Source organism: Lactuca saligna, chromosome 4 (assembly GCF_052625555.1).
Source record: "Lactuca saligna cultivar CGN05327 chromosome 4, ASM5262555v1, whole genome shotgun sequence".
Classification (NCBI taxonomy): Eukaryota; Viridiplantae; Streptophyta; class Magnoliopsida; order Asterales; family Asteraceae; genus Lactuca; species Lactuca saligna.
In genome coordinates, this window is record NC_136420.1 from 320,113,474 (window position 1) to 320,126,539 (window position 13,066).

Genomic DNA, 13,066 nt, shown 5'->3' on the forward strand with positions numbered 1-13,066 from the left:
TGCAAATATTCCTATGTAATGTAATGGTTGTGTTTACTATGCTTAGTATGTACATTGGTTGTGAGACTTTACATGATGTCCTCCACCCCGGAACGTTTCTGCCATCGGTTTCCGGGTGTGACAGATTGGTATCAGAGCCCTTGTTTATAGTGAACTAAGTATACCGAACCTTACATAGTATATAACTATAAACACCAAGGGGCCGAAGCGCTCTGAACTAAAAGTATACTTTAAAATATAAGTATTTTTCAAAAGAAAACAAGAATACCTAAACGCCAGATGTAACAACCCGAAATTTGTTTGTCGCCAAAACCCGTTCTACCCGGAAAGTCGCCGTTATCGGATTCGTTCCATTTTCTCTTTGGAATTAATTGTATAAACTTATATGTTTATTTTACCCTAATGAGTGTCCAAATCACTCAGGAACTTATGTTATTAGCCCAAAAACATTTATTTCATGAGTTATTAAAATGTTCCCGTCGGGTGACGGAAACTCAATCGGGTGCGACCAAAAGCCGCATTTAGCGTCGGTATCGGGTAGAATTCCACCGCGTGGAAATTTTAGGAACTATATAAAAGTGTTTCAGCTTTCATTTGAAGCTTTTCCTTCTCTCACTACTCTCTCTCTCTCTAACCTCTTTCCTAAATCCAAGTTTATGGGTCCAAAACTCAAATTTAAGGCTTCAAATCTCTAAGGTACATTCCTTGGCTTGTATTGTAACCTTCTTAGTTTTCAAATCCGAATTCAAAACATAATTTGTGACCACATACATGATTTTACGGCCATGGAGCATTCATGGGCCGTAAACTCACAATAAGTGGGTTTTTGAGCCCTTAAACCCCTCCTTGACAAGTTTGGGACTTAGATAAGGCTAAATGGCTTCAAGATATGGACTCTAAACATGTAAAACTTGAATTTTGTGATGTTTGAAGGAGTTTATAGCCAAGGATCATTCTTGGGCCGTAAACTCATATAATTAGGGTTTTCATGCCCTTAAACCCTTCCAAATCACTTCTATGGCCTAGATATGAATTATAGGACCTTGATTCTAGCATTTGGACACTTGAAACATGAATTTTGGGGGATTTAGATGAGTTCACGGCCAAGGAGAGTGCTTGGGCCGTAAACTCCCCAAAACTTGGCATAAATCCAATTCTAAGGTGTTAGAAAGCCATCCAACACCACCAAAAGCCTTGGAATAAATCAAGGGACCAACCAAAAATACTTTGAGGGCCTAAAACACATCATTTGTGGGATTTCTAAGGGTTTACGGCCAAGGCTTGTTCTTGGGCCGTAAACTCCAATATTTTTGGTGTTAGAATGCAAACTAAACACCCCTAAGGCCCTTAGATGAATTTTAGAAGTCCTTTCATGCAAGTTTTAGACCTTGAAACTCCTTGAAGCACCCTATAGAAGAGTTTACGGCCATGAGGGGGGTCTCATGGGCCATAAACTCCATAAACACCCCAAAAATCCCTTGCAAACTCATGATAGGCCTTGGATAAATTCTACCAATCACATGTGATTTGTTCTAGCACCATTTAACATCATTTTCTTGGAAAAATAGGGGTTTACGGCCTTGGAGCCATGCTAGGCCGTAAACTCCCATAAAGGGGGTCTATTTGATGTTTTGTAATCATTCCAAGTCCTTAAACCGAGTTTAGAAATTATCCCCTAAGTGTTGGAAGTCCAAATTGCACCATAAACCACCCATCATGAGTTTACGGCCGTAAACTCATGGGGATGGGTGTTTTGGCCGTTAACTCCCTAAAGGGCGTGTTCCTTTGATGTCCCAACTCATTTCCCAAGTCCCTTGTATCATTCATGTCCCTAAACGCCACCCGGGTCCCACCAAACACTTGTATCGGAGTGTTATCGCGACCTGAAGCAATTGTCCCTATCCAACAATCAATCTAAGTCCTAATTAGATACAAATGTGTATCTTTACATGATAATTAGGAACCTCGTGTGTTTACAAGTTCCGGATCAACTCTTAGCATCCAAACCGTCTCATACCTCGTCTGGTGAGTTCATACCCCTACGGCTTTTTCACTGTTTTCAATGTTTTTAGGGGGGGAATACAAGCAAACTATAACTGTTTTTCCAATCACAACATTGATGTGCTTCAAACAATATCTGACAAACCTATAAACTCTTTTACTCCTTATGTATTATGTTGAGCATAAGGAATGACTATTCGATTTCAACTAAATGGATTTTAGTTAACGAAACAATCAAACTAATCAGATTATTATGGGAATAATTTGGGGGTCTTTACTATTCTTTCTATCGTATACTGATGTCTACATCAAGTTATTAGATAAACTATGTCTGATTCAGTTTATCTCCGTATCATTTTAATGTATTGTCAGATAATTTCATGTATGTATCTATACTTTACTGTACTATGTTTCATAATTTTCGGTATATCGATATCTTACAAGAACCCTGTGAATAGTTTAGTACTAGTTTGTGAGATAGTCACTAACCTTTATGGATGATCAGTAAATCCTCTCCGGAAGTGTAACCAGAGTCTCCTGGAGGGAGAGCGCGGAATTTGTGAATAGATCTATTCGGGACTGACAATCCCACACCTTAACTGCTAGCTACAGTTAGGCGAGCACGCCGAGGGTGACAAATTTCTGGATATCGTTCGACGTCTGACAAACGTCAAGGAGGTCACACTGTCGTATTAGTATGGTTACCCGACTCACAATATGTATTAATACCAGCTTATTCACAGTATGGGCTCAGAAACTATATCTCGTTCGGGATAGTGATCCCATGGTTTTGCATCTATATTTTATATCTCTTTCGGAATTGTGATCCCATGATATTGTTTCTAGATCTCTTTCGGGATAGTGATCCCATGGTATTATCAAACTATTTTATATCTATGTCCTATACGGGATAGTGATCCCATGGTTTATATCTAAATCTCTTTCGGGATAGTGATCCCATGGTATTAACCAAACTATTTTGTATCTAATTCGGGATAGTGATCCCATGGTTTTATGCTTATAACTTGTACGGGATGTCTTTCCCATGGTCTTTAACTATATCTTATACGGGATAGTGATCCCATGGTTTTGTATCTATAACTTATACGGGATACTGATCCCATGGTTTTCTAAATCTATATCTTATACGGGATAATGATCCCAAGGTTTTGTATCTATATCTTATACGGGATAGTGATCCCATGGTTTTCCAAATCTGTATCTTATTCGGGATAGTGATCCCATGGTTTCAATCTATATTTACATATATACATCAACTTATCTTGTGTTTAGTCCGGGATGATAGTCCCATGATATTAAACCTGTACTTTCAGATGTGTCAAACTATCTTATATGCCTTTCGGGATAGTAATCCCAAGATTTTCATTATATAGTTTTGGGTGTTAAACTATACTTTGTGTTATACAACCTATCTTACAATTAGGAAAATATGGGATTTTCCTGGGGAAAAATACAATACATAATCGAATTGGTAACCAATGATAACTTAACCAACTTCACATAAGAAAATATGGGATTTTCTTGGATAACAAACTTTTTTGGAAACTAAAGGAAACCGATATATTTTCATAAAACAAAACCGCTTATGAACTCACCAGCTTTATGCTGATTTTCAAACCGCTTGTATTCTCAGGTCCAAGTTAGACAGGTACCCGATGATCTCTTTTGATGAAGACGGAGTGCGTGGAAGACTCGCCTCAACTTTTGTTAATATGATGCATATGTATATCTTGTATAACTTTACTTTTGAAACAAATGTAAACTTTCATATATATGTAATGTAATGTTTGTTTACTGTGATTACTATGTACATTGGATTTGATACACAACGTGGTAGTCAACCCCGGAGACGTTTCCGCCTTTGGTTTTCGGGGTGTGACAGATTGGTATCAGAGCCCTTGTTTATAGTGAACAGAGTATACCAAACCTTACATGGTATAAAACTATAAACACTAAAGGGCCTCAGTGCTCTGAATTAAAAGTATCTTCAAAACTATAAGTATTTTCAAAAGTATACAAGTATACCGAACCGTCGGAATCCGTAACCACAAGTAGAACAAAACATAAGTAAATGGGTGTTGTACACTGCGGTTAAACCTGGGCAGTTATGTAGTCGTGTCTAGGGTCAATATAGCCTGGCCAACTATATTCATTCGAGACACGACCAACATGTGCTTGGGAGTGACTGTGGTACACAGCATGCCTAAAACTTACTTAACATTCCAAACAACGAATCGTCGCTGCAGCGCAACCATGAAATACTATGGGAGTATTTCTCGAGCCAATCCTTCGTAGAAAATCCTCGTATACGCGATGTTACTTGATCAATCCGCTAGCGATAAAATGTTCTGTCTTGATAACTCCTTCCTGCTTTATCGCTTAGTATGATGCTATATCTGTCTTGATGAGATATCCCCGGTTCAATATCTCTTGATTCAATTCAGAGGACTTATAATCCTCTCTTTCCTGATATTTTTAGATCAAGATGCCTCCGAGAAAGAGACCCAGCTCGAAGAACAACGATAATCCTCCTCCGCCACCATATTCTCCTCAATTTGATCTCGCATCACTTCAAACAGTTCTGACTGCTGCAATGGTGGCAACTATGTCTCAAATGAATCCCGGTGGCTCCGGAGGTGGTCCCCAACCTCAAAACCCAGAAGGCAGCCAGGAACACCGAAGAGGGGTTCCTACAAAGACTTCATGAATGCGAAACCCACAACCTTTGATGACACTGGAGGTGTCATTTCCTTGACTCGATGGTTCGAGAAAATCGAGTCAATCTTCGAAATATGTGCCTGTTCGGAGTCTGACAAAGTCAAGTTTGCCGCCTGCACTTTCCTTGATAAAGCCCTGACTTGGTGGAACGGCCGAGTCAAATCCTTAACCTTACCTGTAGCAAACGCCATGGGTTGGGAAGCTATGAAGGAGCTTCTTCTCGCAGAGTATTGCCCTCGGGGCGAAATTCAGAAACTAGAGCACGAACTCTGGAACCTTAAGATGAAGGGTTCCAACATAACTGCTTATACTTCAAGATTCGATGACCTGGCATTACTCTGTCCGGGAATGGTTACCCCGGAGAGTAAAAAGATCGAGAGATTCATCTGGGGATTGACCCAGCCAACTAAAGGGAATGTTTTGGCTGCTAAGCCAGACACGTACGATAGCGCTAAATGCCTTGAGAAAATCTTGATCGATCACGAAGACAACTCTGATGAGGAAACTACCACTCCCGAGTCGGACACAAGTGGAGGTGAAAGTAAAAAAGAAATCTCGGAACAAGCGAAAGGCCCAGAGTACGAGAGGGTCTTCTAAGAAACAACAAACGGTAGCAGTCCATGCTGCTACTGCCCCTATTACTGTCTCAGCTATTGGATCTACAGCCCAAACTCCCACCAGTGGATACACTGGTACCCTTCCTTGGTGTGGTAAGTGCAACTACCATCACCGCATCCCTGGTCCATGTCGCGAAAGGAGCTGCGACAACTGTGGCAAGAAGGGCCATCTGTCTCGAACCTGCAGAAAACCGGCCAAGTCAACGAACCAATCATTGGGAGCAGGAATCAGTCCAGCCTGCTACAATTGTGGTGAAGCAGGGCACTTCAAAAGGAATTGCCCCAAGGCAACTACCAACACTGATCCCTCTGTCGCTGCAGGTATACTTCTCTTTGATAACTCTTATACCTGCAACTCTTTTCGATTCCCGTGTTTGAAGGAAAAACCTGTTATCTATCTATTCGAATGTTCTCTAAACTCAACCCTTCGCATGTGATCGAAATGTGCATCATCGAGACGACTAACCAATGAGATGGAGAACACTAACTTCGTACCTATAGATTGAATCCTCGGTCCAGAGGACTATTCTATTCCATTTGGTTAAATGAGAAACCTTTCACGAAAATACTTTGATGCTACGTTTAACATGGAATGACGGAGTCTCATTCATGTTGTTATCTTGGTTTCGAGAGGGTCGCCTGTCTATACCTCTTTCCTTGACCTAACTCTCACGATTTTCGGCATCAAACTTTCGTATTGTGTCATGCTTTAAAACTCAAGAGTTTTCCTGGTACGAATTACCACATTCCTCGTTTCTGTGATCATTGAGAAACGAGAAGTTAGTATCTCTTTCTACTAAATGTCTGTTCCGAAGAGTTTCCGGAAATTTCATTCGAACATCTAAAGTTTAGTTCCATGCCATACTCTTCGAAATCTTCGTAGAGACCCGATTCCACTTGAGAAAGTGATGATGCAAAATATTGAATCCATTTGTGTCTCATTTCAAACTCATGATCTATATCCTATTCTTTGAATTTCGGGACGAAATTCCTTCTAACGGGGGGATAATGTAACAACCCGAAATTTGTTCGTCGCCAAAACCCGTTCTACCCGGAAAGTCGCCGTTATCGGATTCGTTCCGTTTTCTCTTTGGAATTAATTGTATAAACTTATATGTTTATTTTATCCTAATGAGTGTCCAAATCACTCAGGAACTTATGTTATTAGCCCAAAAACATTTATTTCCTGAGTTTTTAAAATGTTCCCGTCGGGTGACGGAAACTCAATCGGGTGCGACCAAAAGCCGCGTTTAGCGTCGGTATCGGGTAGAATTCCACCGCGTGCAAATTTTAGGAACTATATAAACGTGTTTCAGCTTTCATTTGAAGCTTTTCCTTCTCTCACTACTCTCTCTCTCTCTCTAACCTCTTTCCTAAATCCAAGTTTAAGGGTCCAAAACTCAAATTTAAGGCTTCAAATCTCTAAGGTACATTCCTTGGCTTGTATTGTAACCTTCTTAGCTTTCAAATCCGAATTCAAAACATAATTTGTGACCACATACATGAGTTTACGGCCATGGAGCATTCATGGGCCGTAAACTCACAATAAGTGGGTTTTTGAGCCCTTAAACCCCTCCTTGACAAGTTTGGGACTTAGATAAGGCTAAATGGCTTCAAGATATGGACTCTAAACATGTAAAACTTGAATTTTGTGATGTTTGAAGGAGTTTACAGCCAAGGATCATTCTTGGGCCGTAAACTCATATAATTAGGGTTTTCATGCCCTTAAACCCTTCCAAATCACTTCTATGGGCTAGATATGAATTATAGGACCTTGATTCTAGCATTTGGACACTTGAAACATGAATTCTGGGGGATTTAGATGAGTTCACGGCCAAGGAGAGTGCTTGGGCCGTAAACTCCCCAAAACTTGGCATAAATCCAATTCTAAGGTGTTAGAAAGCCATCCAACGCCACCAAAAGCCTTGGAATAAATCAAGGGACCAACCAAAAATACTTTGAGGGCCTAAAACACATCATTTGTGGGATTTCTAAGGGTTTACAGCCAAGGCTTGTTCTTGGGCCGTAAACTCCAATATTTTTGGTGTTAGAATGCAAACTAAACACCCCTAAGGCCCTTAGATGAATTTTAGAAGTCCTTTCATGCAAGTTTTAGACCTTGAAACTCCTTGAAGCACCCTATAGAAGAGTTTACAGCCATGAGGGGGGTCTCATGGGCCGTAAACTCCATAAACACCCCAAAAATCCCTTGCAAACTCATGATAGGCCTTGGATAAATTCTACCAATCACATGTGATTTGTTCTAGCACCATTTAACATCATTTTCTTGGAAAAATAGGGGTTTACGGCCTTGGAGCCATGCTAGGCCGTAAACTCCCATCAAGGGGGTCTATTTGATGTTTTGTAATCATTCCAAGTCCTTAAACCGAGTTTAGAAATTATCCCCTAAGTGTTGGAAGTCCAAATTGCACCATAAACCACCCATCATGAGTTTACGGCCGTAAACTCATGGGGATGGGTGTTTTGGCCGTTAACTCCCTAAAGGGCGTGTTCCTTTGATGTCCCAACTCATTTCCCAAGTCCCTTGTATCATTCATGTCCCTAAACGCCACCCGGGTCCCACCAAACACTTGTATCGGAGTGTTATCGCGACCTGAAGCAATTGTCCCTATCCAACAATCAATCTAAGTCCTAATTAGATACAAATGTGTATCTTTACATGATAATTAGGAACCTCGTGTGTTTACAAGTTCCGGATCAACTCTTAGCATCCAAACCGTCTCATACCTCGTCTGGTGAGTTCATACCCCTACGGCTTTTTCACTGTTTTCAATGTTTTCAGGGGGGGAATACAAGCAAACTATAACTGTTTTTCCAATCACAACATTGATGTGTTTCAAACAATATCTGACAAACCTATAAACTCTTTTACTCCTTATGTATTATGCTGAGCATAAGGAATGACTATTCGATTTCAACTAAATGGATTTTAGTTAAGGAAACAATCAAACTAATCAGATTATTATGGGAATAATTTGGGGGTCTTTACTATTCTTTCTATCGTATACTGATGTCTACATCAAGTTATTAGATAAACTATGTCTGATTCAGTTTATCTCCGTATCATTTTAATGTATTTTCAGATAATTTCATGTATGTATCTATACTTTACTGTATTATGTTTAATAATTTTCGGTATATCGATATCTTACAAGAACCCTGTGAATAGTTTAGTACTAGTTTGTGAGATAGTCACTACCCTTTATGGATGATCAGTAAATCCTCTCCGGAAGTGTAACCAGAGTCTCCTGGAGGGAGAGCGCGGAATTTGTGAATAGATATATTCGGGACTGACAATCCCACACCTTAACTACTAGCTACAGTTAGGCGGGCACGCCTAGGGTGACAAATTTCTGGATATCGTTCGACGTATGACAAACGTCAAGGAGGTCACGTTGTCGTATTAGTATGGTTACCCGACTCACAATATGTATTAATACCAGCTTATTCACAGTATGGGCTCTGAAACTATATCTCGTTCTGGATAGTGATCCCATGGTTTTGCATCTATATTTTATATCTCTTTCGGAATTGTGATCCCATGATATTGTTTCTAGATCTCTTTCGGGATAGTGATCCCATGGTATTATCAAACTATTTTATATCTATCTCCTATACGGGATAGTGATCCCATGGTTTATATCTAAATCTCTTTCGGGATAGTGATCCCATGGTATTAACCAAACTATTTTGTATCTAGTTCGGGATAGTGATCCCATGGTTTTATGCTTATAACTTGTACGGGATGTCTTTCCCATGGTCTTTAACTATATCTTATACGGGATAGTGATCCCATGGTTTTGTATCTATAACTTATACGGGATAGTGATCCCATGGTTTTCTAAATCTATATCTTATACGGGATAATGATCCCAAGGTTTTGTATCTATATCTTATACGGGATAGTGATCCCATGGTTTTCCAAATCTGTATCTTATTCGGGATAGTGATCCCATGGTTTCAATCTATATTTACATATATACATCAACTTATCTTGTGTTTAGTCCGGGATGATAGTCCCATGATATTAAACCTGTACTTTCAGATGTGTCAAACTATCTTATATGTCTTTCGGGATAGTAATCCCAAGATTTTCATTATATAGTTTTGGGTGTTAAACTATACTTTGTGTTATACAACCTATCTTACAATTAGGAAAATATGGGATTTTCCTGGGGAAAAATACAATACATAATCGAATTGGTAACCAATGATAACTTAACCAACTTCACATAAGAAAATATGGGATTTTCTTGGATAACAAACTTTTTCGGAAACTAAAGGAAACCGATACATTTTCATAAAACAAAACCGCTTATGAACTCACCAGCTTTATGCTGATTTTCAAACCGCTTGTATTCTCAGGTCCAAGTTAGACAGGTACCCGATGATCTCTTTTGATGAATACGGAGTGCGTGGAAGACTCGCCTCAACTTTTGTTAATATGATGCATATGTATATCTTGTATAACTTTACTTTTGAAACAAATGTAAACTTTCATATATATGTAATGTAATGTTTGTTTACTGTGATTACTATGTATATTGGATTTGATACACAACGTGGTAGTCAACCCCGGAGACGTTTCCGCCTTTGGTTTTCGGGGTGTGACACCAGAACCTGTAAACACGAGTAGAAAAAAACATAAGTAATTGGGTGTTGGGCACTGCGGTTAAACCTGGGCAGTTATGTAGTCGTGTCTAGGGTCAATATAGCCAGATCAACTATATTCATTCGAGACACGGCCAACATGTCCTTAGGAGTGACTGTGGTGTGCAGCATGCCTAAAACTTACCAAATATCCAAACAATGAGTCATCATCGCATCGAAACATAAAAAACTATGGGAGTATTTTAGCCAAAGCCGAATTTGTAGAAATTCATTTCAAATTTTGCTACTCATTCTTTCCTTAGAGATAGTTTACCTGCTTTGGTAACTCTTTCCTGTTTTATCACTTAGTAAAACACTATATCTGCCATAATAAGATATCTCTTGTTTCATATCTCTTGATTCTATTTAGAGGACTTACCATCCTTTCTTTCCTGATCATTTTAGATCAAGACGCCTCCAAAGAAAAGACCCAGCTCAAAGAACAAAAATCCTCCTCCACCACCACCTCCCTCTCCGTTCGACCCCGCCATGTTCCAAGCAGCCGTTAATATTGTTGTGGCTGCTGCTATGTCACAAATGAGCCCCGATGGTTCAGGCGGGCCAGGAGGTGATACTCAGCCCCAACACCAAGAAGGTAGTCAGGGACACCGAAAAGAATGTTCCTACAAAGACTTTATGAACGTGAAACCCACACCCTTCAATGGTACTGGAGGTGTTATTGCTCTAACTCGATGGTTTGAGAAAATTGAATCTATTTTCGAAATCTATGCATGTTTAGAAACCGACAAGGTGAAGTTCGCCGCCTTCACTTTCACCGATAAAGCCCTTACTTGGTGGAACGGCTGAGTCAAATCCTTCACCCTACCTGTAGCTAATGCTATGGGTTGGGAGAACATGAAAGAGCTTCTACTTGCTGAATATTGCCCACGGGGCGAAATGCAGAAGCTGGAGCATGAACTCTGGAACCTAAAGATGAAGGCTTTCGATATCACCGCTTACACTTCCAGATTTGATGACTTGGCGCTTCTCTGTCCGGGAATGGTTACCTCAGAAAGAAAAAAGATTGAAATATTCATATGGAGGTTGAACCAGCCAACCAAGGGTAATACTTTGGCTGCGAAGCCAGACACATTCGACAGCTCCAAGTGCCTAGCGCAAACTCTGATTGACCTTGGTGATGATCTCGAGTAAGTGGCCACCACTTCTGATCCGAAAAATGGGAGCGGTGAAAATAAGAAGAAATCCTCGAGCAAGCGAAGGAGTCAGAGTTCGCAAGGATCCTACAAGAAGCAGCAAACCATGGTAATCCACATTGCTACTACCCCCATTATTATTTCTGCCACCACTTCTACAGCTCAAGCACCTACCAGTAAGTATGCTGGTACCCTCCCTAGGTGCAACAAGTGCAACTATCATCATCTCACTTCCAGCCCATGCCGTGAGATGCTCTGCAACTGCTGTGGCAAAAAGGGCTACACTGCACGAAACTGCAAAACACCAACCCAATCAATAAATCAACCTTCCGGAGCGGGTGTCGGTCAGGCCTGCTATGGTTGCGGTGAAGTCGGGCATTTCAAGCAAAACTGCCCCAAGGCAACAACAGCTGGAAAAACTGGAAGAGTTTTAACTATGGGACAAAAGGAGGCAGTCGCCGATCCCACCGTTCTCTCGGGTACGTTCCTTCTCGACAACTCTTATTCTTGCATCCTTTTTGATTCTGGGGCTGAACGAAGTTTGGTTAGCCATTCATTCAAACATCTTCTTAAACATAATACCCACCCATTAACCTAAACATTTACCATCGAGATGGCTAACGGTGACAAAGAGAACTTTAACGATATAATCATAGGTTGTACCCTTACCCTGAATGATCATTCTTTTCCTTTTGACCTAATGCCAGTTTCCATAAAAAGATTCTATGTTATCATTGGCATGGATTGGTTGACTCCCAGGCATGCTGATATCCTTTGTTACGAAAAAGCCATCCGTCTCAATCCTCCCTCTGACCAGACTCTCATGATCTACGGCGATAAACTTAGTTCCAATCTTCACATCAATTCATGCATCAAAGCTCAAAAGCTTCTGCGAAAGGAGTGTTATGCATTCCTAGCTCATGTAATCAACGAGAAACAGGAAGTTAAAGAAATCAAGAGCATCCCCGAAGTCTGCGACTTTCCATATTTCTTTCCTGAAGAGCTCCTGGGAATTCCTCCCGAATGTCAACTCGAGTTTCACATCGACCTAATTCCTAGAGCTAACCCTGTAGCCAAGTCTCCATATCGCTTAGCTCCAACATAAATGCAGTAGTTGTCCAGCCAGCTCAATGAGCTGCTCGGCAAAGGGTTCATCAGACCGAGTTCCTCACCTTGGGGAGCCCCAGTATTATCTGTGAAAAAGAAATATGGATCCTTTCGAATGTGTATAGAGTATCGCGAGTTGAATAAGTTGAATGTTAAAACCGATATCCTCTTCCTCGAATAGACGACCTTTTCGATCAACTTCAAGAACTTAGCAACATCCATCCTGTCTTCCACGTCTCTAATCTTAAAAAGTGTCTATCCGATGAAACCCTCGTGATCCCTCTTGATGAGATCGAGATCAACGAAAACCTGAACTTTGTGGAAGAACCAATCGAAATCATGGATCGAGAGATCAAACGTACGAAACAAAGTCGCATCCAGATAGTGACGGTTCGCTGCAATGCCAAGCAAGGACCCGAATTCACTTGGGAACACAAAGACTCGATGAAACAGAAATATCCACATCTCTTTCCAAATCCATGATTTGTATCTTATTTATAAATTTCGGGATGAAATTCCCTCTAACGGGGGGATAATGTGACAACCTGAAATTTATTCCGTCACTGTAACCCGTTTCTGTCAATAAAACTCATCTTTGTCAAATTTTTCCCGTTAACTTTTGGGTTAAGTTAATTAAATTGAGACTTTTATTATGACTTCATCAGTGTCCAAACGCATTAGAAACACATAAAACCCCCTCGATATTCTTTTTAAAAGTTTCTAATTCACAACGCCGGGTTACGACAACTTAATCGGGGACGATCATAAGCCCCGTTT